The sequence below is a fragment of the Chinchilla lanigera genome, unplaced genomic scaffold (genome assembly GCF_000276665.1).
Source record: "Chinchilla lanigera isolate Chin_1 unplaced genomic scaffold, ChiLan1.0 scaffold00065, whole genome shotgun sequence".
NCBI lineage: Eukaryota > Metazoa > Chordata > Mammalia > Rodentia > Chinchillidae > Chinchilla > Chinchilla lanigera.
The window spans coordinates 12,348,197-12,365,262 of record NW_004955466.1 but is presented as its reverse complement, the minus strand read 5'-3'; the positions used below and the strand labels follow the sequence as shown (position 1 = coordinate 12,365,262).

Below are 17,066 nucleotides of genomic sequence, written 5' to 3'. Positions count from 1 at the left end.
CGCCCCGGGCTCCGCGCCCCTCGGTCCGCGCGCGCCGGCGAGCCGCGCAGGGCGCGCCGAGACCGATCCCGGGGATCTTTCTCGCACAAACTCCATTTTGTAAAGGCAGACCCCACAAAGCACGGCGCGGTGTCACCCTAAAACTTTAGGTTCTGTTGTCTGAGTCTTTTAAGGAAAGTCTTACAGTGGAGGTCGCCCGTGGGCGCCTGGAGCTTGGGATTCTGTTTGTTTTTTATTGTTGTTATTTTGTCTCTCCTCTGAAACCAGACTTCCCCAATCGGAATCCGTGTTTCGCCCCCTAATAGCCCGGTGGACGAGTTACAGAACCAGCACCATCCCCACCGCCCCAAACGGAGCTGCTAGCGGGACCTGCCCGCTGCGCGAACTGCAGTGATCACAGCGCAGGCCTCAGAGACCCGGACGCGCGCCCATGCGGTGAGCAGAGGCGCTGACCGCTTGGCTGGCGGTGGGCACCTAGGTTCCAAGTTGCAGCCCCCCGGGGGACTTAAGAAATCCCTCTGAATATATTTGCAACGCAGTCACCTTGCTTGGGACACTGGCCACAGGGCATCTCCGTGGGCTAGGGACCTGAAAACGCCCCTAGCTGGCTTGTCTAAGGAATGGCACCATGTGTAGTTTAAAAAGCTGTGCATCCCCGTACCTCAGACTGAATCCAGCAGGTCTGGATTTCCTGAAGCTCAGGCAGAGTTGGGTGAAAGCGTGTGTCTTACACCGTTTCTTCAGGTTCTTAGACCTTTGCCCGGCCTCTTGCCTCTGCTCTGAATTTTCTCTTTTCCCCTCTCTGTGTGGTCTGATCTTCCAAGATCAGTTCACTAGCTCCCCTCTTTGAACTCTAGTTAGCTGCATGAATATGTAGTCCTTAACCACAAGCTATTGTTGGATTATGTATGTGGCTAGGCACACATCTGTGTGTGTGGGTGTTTATGTGTAGCGCCTCTCTCCCGCTCCATTATAAAAGCTCCCTGAACTTCTTATTGTCACCGCTCTCAGCCCTGCACCTTGGAAGCATTCAACTGATAATTGCTAGAGGAAGACTCAACAGAATGTGAGTTGGTTGTAAATTGTTTTTTCATTAACATACTTCTTAGCTAACTTTTAAACTTAATAGTACCCATTTAATCTCTACTACAAATAGAATTAAGTCGGCATTTACCAAAAAGACAAAAACAAAAGCCAGCACTTCCTTGACACCCCTTACCGCCCCCCGCCGCCTCCCACAGACTTGAAAGAGACTACAATCTTAATTCATAACTAATCAGATTCTCTGTATTAGAGCTTAAGGTGGAATCATGTTCAAGATTTTCGAGGCATACAAAATCAAGTCTATTCAGGTCACCTATTCTTTATGCCACTGTGTGCCAAGTTCTATTTGACAATACAGGAATCAATTTTGCTCCCTAATGTTAGTAAGACATTGAAGAATAATGACTTCTTTGCTTGGCAAATGCCACTTGCCCGTGTCGTTCGTCTTTGTTTCTCATTCTGCTCGTTTCCAACAAGCATTTTGCTCTGTGGTTCTCAATTAGATTCCTCTGGCTGGGCGGAGCCTGTTATTGTGGCCTGTGTTATGTCATACATTGACAACTATATTTATATAAGGGGGGCAGAAACGTGTTTTCACATACTAGTAATAAATCTTGTTAAAGCAGACAAGTCACTGTGTCTCCAAACCTTCCCACCCGCTTCTTCCCACCAAATGACACTACACGCAGGCTCATTAGTCCTGAGCAGGCCATTTGCCCTAATAGCTTGTACATCTTCCTGAAAAAGTATTACCAGCAAGTTTAAATATTAAAACTAATGTATTCAGGTAGTTCCACCAATAAAATGGTCACAGATAGGAAAAGAAGGCTATGCTTTCCGAAGTATACATTACAGCCTAATAAATAATTCTGTTCATTCATGTGCCAATTAAACTAACCCTGACTCAAATGAAGGAGCAAGGAGCGCAGTGCTCTGTTTTTCCGGGGGTGGGCCAGTGTCAGAGGAGCAGTGTGACTCTGGGCTGCCGCTATCCTCTTCTCAACCTGACAGCCAGATGGTCTCCTCTCCAGTCTAGTCCCCTGGATTTTCTTTCCTCTCTGTTTTGGCTGCAGGTATTTGGGAGACAGTTGAAAGTAATCACCCGCTGCTCCCTTCCGTTGGCAATGAGACCTCACTTTCCCCTATGGTTCCCTTTCCCTTCCTTGTACAGCAGGGACGGGTGCCTCTTTCCATGTCCTTTTCAAGCACTGTTCAGCCCTAGTGAATTCTTTTGCTTTCCCTCGGGCATCTGTCTTCTCAGACAAGCTGCTTATGGACGCTCAGACAGTGTGGCACTGCAGAGAAAGTGGATCTAAAAAGTGAGCCAAAGACGCCAGCAGGAAAGAGAGTCTTGGTTGAATAAGGTGCAGTTGTGCAGCTGTGCGCAGAGATGTTTCCTGGGCACCGTCTGAAAGGGTCCTCAGATCCCACAGTCTGGAGCTTTGCCCTTGGGCAGAACTGTTTCTAAGAGCACCCTGCAAAGCTGAGCATCATTCTCCAAATTCCTGATCCAGCCCGGAGCGGGCTATTGCAGATGAGGAGAGGAAAGAGCGTCAACCGCACATTTTGCTATAGAGAAAAACAACAAAATGATGCCTTGCAGGTTTTATGGCCAAACAAACGCAATGATGTCATTGGGGAAAGCTGTCTCCAAATAGCAAAGTAAAAGGCAGTCTTTTGAGTTTGGGTGATGACCAGCATTTGAGGGCCTGGGATCAAAGCTCCAGCCAAACATCAAAGCCCACTTGAGCCTAGTGCCAAAAGAGCGACAGTGAATTAAACTTCATATAGAAACTAATTATAGTTTGACTCCCACAAGCAGACTTTAGTATCCACAGCAGGGAAAGAAAGCAGACATTGAAACAAAAGATCAGGAAAAAGGAAAGTAGATAGCAAACCACAGCCATTATCCTGTGATGTGGCCCTAGACGTTTGAAAGATCATTTGAAGGCAGAGGGAAGCAGGGAATGGCAGAGGAAACAAACTCTGACAATGCTGGTCTTGTTTGAAAGGATGTGAAACAGCATCTTCCACCCTTTCTGGCTGCACGATGGACACGTCCACACTCCTCAAAGCAAAGGTTATCTTCCGGATGATTCTGTGTACTTCGCTGCTCCCGTAAACGTAGGCCTCCTCGCACGGGTGGTATGGGGAACCAAATCCAGGGAAACTTTACCATCAAGCTACATCTCTAGCGCTTTTTACATTTTTTTAAATTTTGGTACAAGCTCTCCCTAAAGCTGCCCAAGTGGAACTAAAACTTGCATTCTTCCTGCTTCAGCCTCCTTCGGTGCTGAGATGAGAGACGTGTGCCAGTGTGCCCGGTGCTCCTCACTGTCTTCATTATTGCTCTCTTGGAGTCCAGTCACTTCACTCATCAGTTCTGCTGGTTCTCTTTACAGGCAAAAGGTGCAGGACATGAGTGTGCAGATGCTGCAAACTACGTACCCTGGAACTAAACCAGGAAACAACTGACTCCTTCCTTCTTAGGCAAAATGTAAGTTTTTCAGAGACAAGTGGTTTTCTGAGACACTTGTAGTAGGTGGGCTTTGCCTTTACATGCCTTGTGGAGACTATTCCCCAATTATTTAAATTATTGATATCACAAGCTGGCAAACCACTGGACATCTGATCTGATAATCCATAGAGTATTCCTTTATAAAGATAAACACTAGTGACTTTTTAAAGTAACAAAATCTAAATGTAAAATGAATCTTTTTAATGAGAAAAACTGTAAAAAGCGGGCTTCTAACGGGTGAAAGCCAATCTGTGCCATCATCATTATATGGCAACTCTTCGAGTAATCATTCGCTTATTCAACAGATATTTACTGAGTACATAATACCGAGACACGGTGATGAACAAATTGGGTTTAGCCCCTACCTTGTGGTCTAGGAGGTAAATTGGAGCAAACTAAATAATGTATAATTATTATAAGATATATTATATAATTATTATTTTATATATTATGTAATTATTTATAATTATAATATGTAGTAGATTATTATATTATATTGCATATTATTATAATATATAATTATGCATTGTGTGTGTGTGTATTTCCAAACTGTGAAGTAACAACCTCAAACAGAAAAATGATATTTTAAATAAAAGCAGGTATATTTTTCAAGGAAATGCAAATCAGAAGCATAATGAGACATTATCTCGTCCCAGTTAGAATAGCTATCCACAAAAATAATAGCTACTAGCAAGGATGCAGAGAAAAGGGACTCTGATATATCATTAATGGGAATGTAGATTAATGCATTCATTATGGAAAACAGTATTAGAAGTCCCTTAAAAAACTAAAAGTAGAATTACTGGAGAATTCAGCAATTCCACTCCTGAGTATTTATCCAGAGGAAAGAAATGTATCAGAGAGACACCTGTGCTCTCATGTTTATTGCAGCACAAGTCATAAAAGCTAAATATAGAGTCAACCGAGGTGTCCATAACGGATGAATGGAGAAAGGAAACAGGAAATGAAATATTAGCCATAAAAAAGAATGAAATTCTGTCACTTGTGGCAACATGGATGGAGCTAGAAAGGACCACATTATGTGATACAAATTAGGAACAGAAAGACAAAGATCATGTTCTCATATGTGAAAGCTAAGAAAAAATTTTTTTGATCACGTAGAAGTAGAGAGTAGAGTAGTAGTTACCAGAGGCTAGGTGGGGAGATGAAGGGTCGATGAGAAGTGTAGGGTAGATAGGAACATATTTTATAATGTTTTATAAAACAGTAGAACAACCATCACTCACAACAATTATATTTTCAAAACATCTAGGAGAGAGGCCTTTGAGTGTTCCCAACAAAAAGAAGTGATAGATGTATGAGGCAATATGCTAGTTACCCTCATGTCATCATTACATTTCTATACATGCAGTGAGACATCACATTATACTGCATAAATATGCAACTGTGTATCAATTAAAATTTTTTTTTAAAATTTTAAAGCAGATATAGTTTCTGTTTATGTGAAGAGTCATTCTCAAATGAAATCATAATATATCACTGATTTTTATCATAGTAAGTTTTTTCCAGGGAAGGGAGATGTGATGCTTTTTATTTTTTTAACATTTTTTGTCCCTAAAACCACATTTGGAGTTTCTATAGAAAGATACACGCTGTATAACAAAACAGTTCAGTATTTTCATCTAAATGTCATCAACTGAAATGTAAACTAGAATGATGTGAGTGAGTTTTGAGGTGGCTACCTTTTGGGCTCCATGTGGCCCTTTCCTTGGAATAATCCTGAAAAGGAGGATGAAAATGTGTTAGTCAAACCCATGGGCCCACAGGAAGCTTCCAAGACGGCCCACTCTTTCCTCACTAGCAAACAGAAATGACCACTTGGCGACGTCTGCTGGGAGCTCCTGCGCCAAATGAGTCCCAGGCCAGCGGAGGCTTCTGCTTAGGATGTGGACAACCCAGTACCCTGCTGTCTGAGGCCAGACACAAAACCAATCAGAACACAGAACAATCTCACACAAAACACAGGACATGTTTGCCTCTGAGACCCACACATCCACTTTAATTAAGGCCCTGGTTGTCCTGGGGTCCCTGTGGAAAAGCCCAGAATGCCATTATCACCCTGTGAGGGCTGCAGCGGGGCGCTGGCAAAGGCCTCAGTGGCCTCGCCCCGCAGGGAGGCACTTCCTCTAATCCCTGCGCCTCGCCTCGCAGTGTGAAGAGTCACACATCTACTTCAAACAGAAGTTGGGCCCTGAGCGTGTTTGGGCTGGGGGAGGATGACAGTCGTGGCTCCAGCCCAGAGAGCTGCACAGGCTGGGAGGGAGCCCTGCAGCCCCAATTCTTCCTGAGCCCGATACTTTGAAGTCTGGAAGGACAGTTTTGACAACAGATGGGACAATTGGCTTCTATTTCAGCTTGGTCCGGGGGGACTGAATTCAAACAGTCAGGGAGCCTTGCTAATGATAAAGATATACTTATTTTGTTAGTCTCCACTCTTCTCCCTCCCAAACCCTACGGAGGAATTTGATTGACCCACTCTTTAATAGAAGCTCTTTTCTTCAGAAATCAGATCCAATTCCAACACAGCCCTGATGTGGTCCAAAAATATAGGTTTGGGGATGAGGCTAGTTTCAACTCCAACTACATCACACTCCACTATCCTGAAGTGCTCATCATACACTGGCCAACGTGATCTTTCTCAACCTCACTTTTTTCATCTGCAAAATGAACTTTATGCCTAAACTTACAGCGAGGCTGTGAAATAAAGTTTGGTTACCCTCAAGGTCTCAGCCTTTGTACTCACATGCTGAAACACACATTCATACCAAAAACACAAGTAAGGATATTTCCATGAAATAAAAATTAACATTAGCCATCTTACTTGCCTTGAAAGTTTTCATAAAGCACGCACATTACGTTGCTTTTAGTGCATTTCTTTTCATTTCATTTCCAGCTACTGTAGATCCGCTTACTCAAGGACACAAAGATAAAACCCAAGGACGCTGCTCTTAGTTTATGGACCAGTGCAGCTTCATGGTGTATTGGGAAGAACATCAGCTTTGAGGCTCCACTCCTTGACCAAGTCAATTATGCTCTCAAAACTCACCAAGTTTGTAGAATGGGCACTTACTTAACTCACAAAAAACATTTTGCAGATCTCATATCCAAAATGCACAACACACACTCCCATAATCCTGAAAGCGCCATGGTATGGGGAGACTATGTTCCACTCAAGTTGGAGTGGTAAAGTGATTCGGCCTCTCAGAGCCAGACTCCAGCTGCTGTGCCCACGGCTCCTGCTGCTCTCTGCGGGCAACTGCCCTCAAAGCCTAGCCTAGCCTCGCTGCTGAGCTTGAGAGCCAGAACATCCCAGAACAAGGCCTGGGTGACTGCTTAGCGCTCCAAGTTACTCAGTCTGGAACCAAGTGCCAAGTAAACCCATCAGGCCGAAAGCCAAAGCATCCAGAGTCTAACCTGAATTCTCTTCATCTGGGTTTCAGAGACATTTTCATGAACAACTAAATTCCCTATGTTACAAGATTAAACTAATGACCTTTATACACAGCAACACTGACACCAAAAATGTGACTTCAAAAACTCACAGGTAAAGTCTTGCCTTGGAGTAGCCTGTCTTACGCAGTTAGAGTTTAAACTCCTCGAGGGCAGGACAAGTCTTGAACTCCCTCACAGCACTGCTGGATACAGTGCATACTTACCAGAGCTTGTCCAACTTAGATAGATGGAGATGATTCCTGTCGCAATGCCCAAAGGCTCTAACTTTGGAGAATTCTATGAATAATGATTTAGAAACAAAAATTGGGTGCTTGTCCTGTCCGCTTCATTTTTTTCAGACATGTCTCTATGAATGTGTGCACTTTAGGAAAATATGAGGAAACAGGAAAAAGAGAAAGCTTTCTGTAAAGATAAGAATGAAGTCTGATAAAGACAATAGGCATTTGGGGTCAAGAGAGTTAAAACAAACTCAGACTGCTCAGCCTGTTTGAAGTTGACAAGAAACAGAACGACCCACAGGCCCATTGTGAAGCACAAAGCCACGTAATCAGCATTTCAGCCATGGGTGGCACCATAGGGTGGCCGGGCAGAGCTGGCTGGTATTGTGCGAAAAGCCCTGGCTGTTTTTACCTAGAAAGCATTTCTACTTGAAGTCCTTGTGGAGGGTGTGTGTGTGTGTGTGTGTGTGTGTGTGTGATGGCTGGGAGCTCGCTGATCTAGGGTTCAGAATTTCTCATTGCTCACAGCAATGGAATTAATTCTTAAGAAGACTCTTGGCGATTTCATTTTGTTTTCTTATGAATCCAGGTTGAGTCCTTTGTGGTAGCCAGTAGCATCTCAGAGTCCTGAGCACCAGTAGGGGTTTTTTAAATGTTTGTTGGATTGGGTAGGGGTAAGGAGTAAAAATCACTAGCATAATAATAAGTACCATTTCCACTAAAAACAGTGTTTTCAAGAGGGCTCTTCTAACTGAAAGATGAGCTGTTCCTTTCTCAAGATGTTTGCCCGCAAGCTCCCTTCTCTCTGCAGTGAAGCAGTCACACTAAAACCCGCTCGAGCCCCACACCCTTTTGTCCTACTGCCACAGACCCCAGGGTGCCCCAGCATAGCCAGCTAGGCTCTGACTGCTGGGCTCTTCCCGAGAGGCTTCTGGGGAGCCGGGATCTCACCTTGCCAGCAGCCAGCTGCTGTGTGCAGCTGCTGTCAAGAACACAAAACACGACCTGGTTCTGCCACTCAATGGGTGTCCGTTAATGCATCCTGCCTTCTGCTGCCTGTGCACCTGGGGGACTTCACTGACTTAGAATAAACCACACAGAAAATGACACCGCATGTGTATACCTTTCCCTCCGCCTTTCAGTTCATTTCCACATCAAGGAGGTAGGTTTTCCTGTTTTTAATAAAGCAGAGCCCAAATTAGAATGGCAGCACACACGGCTCTCCTAGCTGTACCACTTGTATCTCCTGACCTCATCCAAACGCAGCACACTCCTGACTCTTCCTCCTTCCTCTCTGAACGAGCCCTCCTCTAAGGATCCTAAATAGACATCTGGGCACTGGAAAGCAGTGGAAGCTAAAAGTGGATCTTTGGCACGCTGTATTCTGTTGTAGAACAGCAAAGCCTCAGAATGGGTTAGCATGTGCCCCAAGCAAGGACTTTATTCGCTAATTCCTCAGTCGTATTTACCAGAAGTTATCCTTTCCAGTTTGTCTTCCAAAAAATTTAAAAACAAAAACAAAAACAAAAAAAACAGCCCTTTTACCTTTCCTCCATGTCATCAGAAGAGCAGAAGTCAGCCAGAGCTGAGTCTGTTTCCGTGTACGTCCATCCCTTCCACCCTGCATTGTGACTTCGAGCCTATCAGAGGGATGTGAATAATGAGGCTACATTTCCCACTGAGCAGGGTGCTTATAAACAAAACTCTTCCTTCAAGAAAAGCAACATCTAAATTGCTGAAAACCATGGGCCTCAACTCATCTGAATTTCATCTCGAGTCGGTGCAATCTGGAAATAAGAACCACGAGAAAGAAGTTTCCCTGTTCTGCAAATTACCTCCAGATGTGGCCTGCAGAAGTCTTTATTAAAATATCACACAGTAGCCAGTGTCCCATAATTTCTTCTTCTCTCACCTTGTTCCGAAGATGAATAACAAACCACTGATCAGAGAAAAGAGCTCTAGGTGTTGTCTGGGATCAGTTTTCAAACTGCAGCGTCCTGGCCCTGCTTCCATCGCCTGCAGCCACCTTACCCTGCCTTACCTTGTCTTTTTTCCATAGCACCTTATGACTCTAAATTATTTACTTATTATGTTCATTGTTTACTGTCTGGCGTCCTTGCTAGAATGCAAGCTCCATAAAAGCAGGGAACTCTGTTTTGTTCACTGATATGCCTTAAGGGCCTAGGACGTTGCCTGACCCACTTTGCTGCTCAAATAAATATTTGCCAAGTGAATGAGTCAGTCTGTCAACTTTTGCCAGATTAAAATTTCTAGTCCTGACCTCAAAGTCGATACTTCTGCCACAGGTCCTGTTCCACTCAGGCCTTTAAGGTGGTGCCAGGATATGCGCACACTTTCTTCCACACACCCTTCACTTTCTTTCATTCCCTTCACCCTGCATCTGTGCCTGATTTTATCATTTTAATCATTTTATCATTTTTTATCATGATAATGCAGTCTACCAAGTGTCTGTACTAAAATTCTTTCTGTTTTCTGCTTGTTATTCCTCAGGTCACTAATTTATCGAGTCCCTGGAGATGCTTCCTTCCAAATCTTTCCATTTTGTCCCTGCTTCTGTAATCCCCTTGCCCTGGTCTACACAATTAGCACCTCAAATAGAGTTCTAATTGACCTCCTGGTCTCCAGTCTCCTGCCCCCCTCCCCAGGTTCTTTTGCATGTCATAAGCATCGTTTTGATCACCGCAGTCCTCTGGAGTCTGGCTCCCCTACCAAACGCAGCCTTTCCGAGCAGTCAAATGGTCAGGAGTGAGGTCTTGAAGGAATACAAAGTGTTGCACAGGCAAGTGAATCACCCCCCTGCAGGGGTGGAGGAAAGTGTTGGGAAAAGATTCGCTGCAGGCTAAAGAGTTTGAACCCCACCCCAGAGGACCTGAAGGGGGAGCTCTTAGAAGAGGTGCGGGTCTGTGGGTGGAGCAGGGGACATGGTGTTTCAGGAAACAATCAGTGAATGGATAGAAGTGTTGTTTTAGGGACACTGACCTGGGACAGAATTTATGGAATACTTGCAAGAATGTTGCCTATTAATTCAACAGTTACCTATTTAGTGCCCATGAATAGCATTGTTCAAGGTGCTAGGTACGGCAGAGAATTTCTTAGAATTTTGGGAACAGATGCGAAGAGAGGCCAGTGACAAGCCATCATGTGTCCTGTGCTAGCTCAGCTGCCTCTCCCAGCCCAGCTCTGGACAAGCTCTCAGAGCTAAGATAAGCACTACCAACCAAATCAGTACTACCCCAGCTCCCTCATTCCACAGGGCTGAGCTCGAAGACCCGGACACAGGTTAGTTAGGCAAAAGTAAGGAAATGCATTCTCTAAGTCAAGAATCAACACACTTTTTCTGTAAATGACCAGATAGCAAATGTTTTACTCTTGTATGCCCTACAATCTCTGTCACTCCGTCGCTCTGTCATTATGTCACTGTAGCACAAAGCACCCTCAGACAACATGTGAACAGAAAGCATAATTATGTTCCAATAAAACTTTATTTACAGTAACATGTAGTCAGCAGACTTGCTCCACAGACCAAAGTTCACTGGCCTTTGCTCTATGATATAAAGACATTCTAAATCTAATGCTCAGTTTTAATTAAGAGACAGCAAGAATATAGAAAGAATGAGGTTAGAGACCAGCAAGCTGGAATAGAATCCCAGTTGAAGAGCCTGAGGTTGTAGTTCAGCAGTAGAGTGCTTGCCTAGCGCGCCCAATAGAGGCCTGTTTTGGATCCCCAGCACCACAAACCAACCCCTAAATAGGCAACCCAACTTTACAACAGCCATAGTGCATTAGGAAACTAAACCACAGTTGCCTAATGCCTAAGATGAGATGTAGCATTAATTAATGGCCAGTTAGATGCCTGAGTTCAAATTCCAGCACTACCGCTCTAGCTTTAGGCAAGTGTCTTGAGCAAGCCTGTGAACTTTAGTCTCCACCATTTTCAAGAGGATAAAAAATATCATCTTCCTTGTGGAGAGGATGAAATAAAATTGTGCATTCCCAGGGTTTGGCTCAAATCAAGCAGTCTGCAATGTTAGTTATCATCGTGATTATATTATGATGCCGTTTCCCAAGGAGTAACTATTGAGACAATTGGTGAAAATATTTGTTTCCTTATTTCAGAGATTAAAAGCAGGGGCACTGTTCTGTTGCCATACTCCTGTACGTCCTAACCGATTCCACGACCACGAGAAGCTGCAACCCCCTTGTGCGCCAGCCGCCGCTCTTTCACATGATTGCCTATAAGTGGCTTTCACATTCTGAAGATTATCATGCATAATGTATTATGTTTATGTCAGGGGTAAATTTTTCCCATTGATTGGCCTCTTGCCTCCATCAGGGATCTTGCTGGACAGCACTTTGTCTCTAATGGAAGCTGCATTTGTTTGCTTGGGATGGTGAGCACAAAGAGTACCTTTCGGGTTTTGCGTTTTCAAAGCATGTCATTTTGTCTCCAATTACAATCAAGTTAAAATTCTACAATCCACCCTAGATTTCCTGAGCTGGGGTATATGAGTGTCCCAATCAGTCCCACACCTTCAGGAGGAATTTGGGGGCTGGGGTATGGGCAGCTCCTCAAGGGCACCTTGTTCCCCTGGGAATTGGCACCTGAAGTGGAAAGCAAGTAGAAGTAAACCTTTTGCAAATTGTTCAATTGCACGCACCCTGACCACAGTTTAACTAGAATAGGTAAATAACCTCAAATAACCTTCACATATCAGGAGTTTTGGTGCATCACGGTCCCGCAAAAATGAGCCTATCTGTATGAGAATCTCTGGGACCATCTTTGTTGCCTGTTGTCCTTTATTGAAACGCACTGCAGAAATCTTTACGACTGTTCATGTAATGATCTTTCAAACCAGGAGCGTGGATGGTGTCCTCCAGTCTTGTCACCGTTAGTCAGCACAGTGACCTCCTTGCCTGGCCAGACAGTGGTGGGCTGCGTTTCGGGTCGTCTCCTGTCTGTCAGGCAAGCCAAGCTGCTGTACACATCACGCTCTTTGTTAGAAGTAATCAGCCACAGGGGCAAAGGCGGTAAACAGTAATTAATATGCAAATTTGCGAGTAACTTGCCTCTGGGTGCTGAGGCTTTGTTTGCATAGTGTGGACAAACTGGGGTTTGTCTTAACCATAATTAGCAGGATAAATATAAAATTGTGACATTAATTGTTAGCTAGCTTTTTAAAAATGGTAGTATAGCCCTGCTGGGTCTGAGCTGCTGTGCTCCGTAGGGGGTACCTCCAAAAATGAATTTTAAAATGCTGAAATACCCATTCTAATTAAAAGGCAAACACTGAAATGAGTTTTTCACTTCAAAAATCATAGTCACCGGGCAACAAATCATTGATGCATATATTTAAAATTAGTATTTTTACATCAGTTGCCCTTATCCCAATGCAAAGAGAGAGGATCATTCTCAGTAATGAGAAATAATTCTTATTAAATGCTCTGCACCAGTTACTGTGCTATGCACTTTCTCAAATTATTTCAGTGACTCTTCCCAGCAGCCAGATTAGGTGGGACCATTAATATCCACATGGGTGTGGAAGCTAAAGATCTAGGTACCTTTTCTTCAGATAGGTTTTTCTGATTTTACTGTCTCATTGTGGTGTCCTCAAAGTCCTTATCTGCAGACCCCATTTGTGTTGGGATCTAGTTTTCACTTCTCTGATGAGTCTACCATTTAGCAACAAATTCATTACCCAGCCAGCTCTGACTTGTCTCTTTCATTCCAGTGCACAACAGATTCTCATTTCTGCTACCCAATAAAGCTCAGTTTTTCATAACCTGATGCTGAAACTTCTCCCCAATCTGGCCACCACTTCCAACTTAGATTTCCCATTTCACCCTGCCATTATTCCATCCATTTCCCATTATTTAGTGTTCACTGGAAATATCATTATATCTGTCCCTCAAGGTGAAGTGGGATGCAAAAGATAGGCAAGTGACTTTTTAAAAAAAGTCCTAGGTACATGGGAGGCTGAGGCAGAAGGAGCCTTGAGCTCAGGAGTTCAAGGCAACACCCCTTAACACTGCAAAGAAAGAAAGAAAGAAAGAAAGAAAGAAAAAAAGAAAGAAAGAAAGAAAAACACTTATTCTCAAAGAAGTTCTGGTGATGACTTGAAGGATGCAAAGATCAATTACCGAGTAAAGTACTTTTGCTTGCCTTGCGGGTAGAAGCATAGGCAATCAGTGCCTTTGGCCAAGCGTGGAGCCCCCAGAACCACCATGGTATTTTCTCCCATTCTGCCCGTAGCTCCCTAGACGCTATCTCCTGAGTCCCACCTGTGCTCCCTGGAGAGCTCAGCCCTTCTACTGCTGCCCCTCTCCGGCTGCCCCCTGCACTTGCCAGACTCTCCCATCCAGGGAGCCCCTCAGCTCAGCGGTACCTCTTCCCTTTGTGTCTCCCACACCAGCACCTCTTCGGCCTTCAGGAATTGCTGCTCTTTGGGAGCAGCCTGTGTCTGACCTGCTAACACCAGCATTCGCTTTCTGGGGGAGAAAATCAGTGAAAAGTCAGGGCAAAGGAGCCCCAGGAGTAGCTGGAAAAAACCACCCTGTGCCAGCCTGGAGCAAGTTCTCTCCAAACCTGCAGCTGCCCGATGGGGCTGGAAGAAGCAGTCATCCTAAGATCAAGCTTGGCAAAGTTATTTCATAAACTGCTGCACTCCAGAACTTTCTGAAACAGAGCGATTCAGGCACCACCCCTGCTGTGCTGGAGAGCCACTGTTTTCTTTGTCAGAGCTGTTAGTTATCTAGAGCATTGGATTCTGTGTGGGCATATATGTAGATAAATGTAACATACTTAGATCAGATCTCCCATTACCCCTCCTCCCTTGCGCTCCTCTTCCTTGTGATCCACTTCTTGTTCTTTTTTTTTTTTTTTTTTTTTGTACTGGGAATCAAACTCAGGACCTTGTGCTTGCCAGGTAGGTGCTTGTGCCACTGCGCTATATCCCTGGCCCTTCACTTCTTGTTCTTTAATAGTTTCCTGCCATAAACCAGAGTGGCTCTCAGTGGCCCCAGGGAAAAATAGTGAGAGGATTTAGAAAATAAGGACAAGAGACAAGAGCTGAGGTCAGGTGGAGGTCGTCTCTCTCCTGATGGGAGGAGAAGAACTGAATAATGGTAGGGGTGTTTACTTACACTTTTGCAAAGTTAGTATCAAAGTTAGATAGACACAAGGTTGCCTAGTGACTAATGACTGAAATTGTCCCAGGCAAGATGTTTTGCTCAAGACTGAGGTAGCTTGATTGCTTCAGGCATACTGGCCTTTTCTTGCCCCAACACATGTAACCAATTTCTAGCTTCAGCTGCTCCCTATGTCTCCTTCTTTTCTGTTTTATTGTGTAAGTGATGGGTGTTCAGCTGAAGTTGGAGAAGCTATGTTTGGAGGACTCTGTAGAAATCCTTCTCATTCTTCATGAACTTATTCATTTTAAGCTAAAGATTTTTAGTCCAAAGATTTTTGGTACCTGTATACAGCAAGTTATCCCTATACAGTCCAACAGTAGTGAATTACCAGTATAGCTGGCGATCGTCAGAAGTTGTTAGTGATTTGAACTTTTTACAGCGAACACATTACTATGGCAATGTTTTCCACATCTCATGGTTATACTTTTCTGCTGGTTGCTTAGGGCCAAGTTAAGGTGAGACCTATATTAATTAATTCTTCACTATATATAACACGGTCAGTTAAGTTTCCTCAGGAATCACCTTGGAACTAAGTATAGCACCTCTTAGTTCTTAAGTACACTACACATTGTTGAATCACAGTCCTCTGTGGTCCCATAATCTCCTTAATCAGAAAATCAGGGACTCAATCAAGTTATAGGATGTTGCAGCAAAGGTTCTCATATGTCCTGGGTCCTCACTGACCTTGCAGGCCCGAGACCAAAATATTGGCTATGCTCTTAACCATTTGTCTCTTTAAATTTTTGGTCTCCAAAGCTCAGTTGTTGAACATCCAGAAGAGAAGATTAATGAAATTACATTACAATGGAGGCAGTAAGCCTAATATTACTATCTTATCTGAATATCAAACATCTTAGACTATAAAACAGAACTGTTATTTTCTAACAGTCATGGATATTCTAATATTTAAATCCTTATAGAATGTTAACAGACAATGGTTACATATTTTTACACAAAGTTAGAAATCAGAACCATACATAACACTGCAGCATGATAATCACGATGACATTTTGTAACATACTTAATTTTTCATTTTGACAAAACATAACCCTTTTAACCAATCATCTCTATCTAATACATAAGAAGCTTTTACTTAATTTGTTGTCCTTTGATGGGATATACATCACAAATTTTTTGTTAAAGGCAGAGGTCTGAATCTGAAAGAAAAGTCTTATCACAATAGACAATCCTTGTTTTACATTTTAAAGATCTGTACATCTGGAATCATGAATGCATTTAATACACCATAAGACTAACAATAATGAATTGTCATACATATGTGAAAACCTTTGTTTCTTAATTTAGTTTTGTACCAAGGGTGTCTTTTGTGAGAAAACCTTATTTATTTTTTCTCTGGAAAACTTTATCTTTTGACCAATGACCAAATTATTGGAAGTGTCTCCCAAGAGACTCTGGAGATCACTGGTGACTCCTTATCAATGAACAAAGTTTGGCCACCCCTCTGTTCACCAGTTGGAGTCCTGTCCAATAATCTCTCCCCACCCTAAGAAATTTTTGTTAGTTATGTTAATTGTTTGATGACCTGTGAGTTAACCAATTTTGGTATCACTTAGACTAGCTGGTAACTCAGGTGAAAGCATGTTTTTAAGTCTATATCCCAAATTATATTATGAGCAAAGGATCCAAAAATGCAACAGAAAAAGGAGGAAAAGAGAAAAATTGAGCTCAGATATGCAGTTTGGGATGGCTTGAACTCACTTTGTAGCCCAGGCTGGCCTCAAACTCTCAGTGATCCTCCTGCCTCAGCCTCCCAAGTGCATGTGCCACTGTGCCTGGCAGATTGAGTGATCTTAATCCTTGATTCTATTTATATGGTGTATTACATTTATTGATTTGTGTTGAGCCTTCCCTGCATTCCTTGGATAAAAACAATTTGGTCATGGTGTGTGATGTTTCTAATGTGCTGTTGGATTCTGTCTACAAGAATTTTATTAGGGTTTTTGCATTCTATATTTATCCAGGATATTGGCCAATATTTTCTTTTCTGTTGAATCTTCTTCCAGTTTTGGTACCAAGCTGATAGAATGACTTTGGCAGCATTCCTTCTCTTCCTATTTCACTGAATACTTTGAGGAGCATTTGTGTTGGTTCTTCTTTAAAGGTCAGGCAAAATCCAGCCATGAGTCTGTCCATTCCTGGACTTTTCTCTGTTGGGCATCTTTCTATTTATAAGACTGCTTCAGTCTCATAAATTGTTATTGATCTCTTTCCTGAATCGCCTTGGTACAATTTTGATACAATTGTAGATGTGTAGAAATTTATTTCTTCCAGATTTTCCAACTTACTGGAATTTAAAGTTTAAAAATATGGGGCTGGGGATTTAGCTCAGCAGCACAGTGTCTGCCTGGCAAGCGCAAGGTCATGAGTTCAATTCCTAGTACTAGAAAAAAAAACAAAAAAGAAGGAAAAGGAGGTACCCTTAGAAGAACACTCAGGCTTACTTTTATGGAAAAAAATAATGCTTAATCTTCCCTCCAAGTCCTCATAGGATAAGGCAAATCCTTTCTTCGCAAACCTACTTTCGTGTATTTTTATTGGATCTATGGCCATTTTTCAAGAAATTACTAAAAAAAATCCCTTTA

At 43.1% G+C, this 17,066-nt stretch overlaps 1 long non-coding RNA gene across 1 annotated transcript in view; it reads left to right on the top strand.

The window, feature by feature from the left end:
- The first annotated feature begins 79 nt into the window (after positions 1 to 79).
- LOC102006644 overlaps positions 80 to 17,066 on the top strand; it is a 22,981-nt gene continuing 5,994 nt past the window's right edge. Inside the window, exons 1-3 of the long non-coding RNA XR_263319.2 lie at positions 80 to 435; positions 1,012 to 1,066; positions 3,447 to 3,541. This is a non-coding gene — a long non-coding RNA (uncharacterized LOC102006644). The remainder of the gene's footprint in view (positions 436 to 1,011; positions 1,067 to 3,446; positions 3,542 to 17,066) is intronic.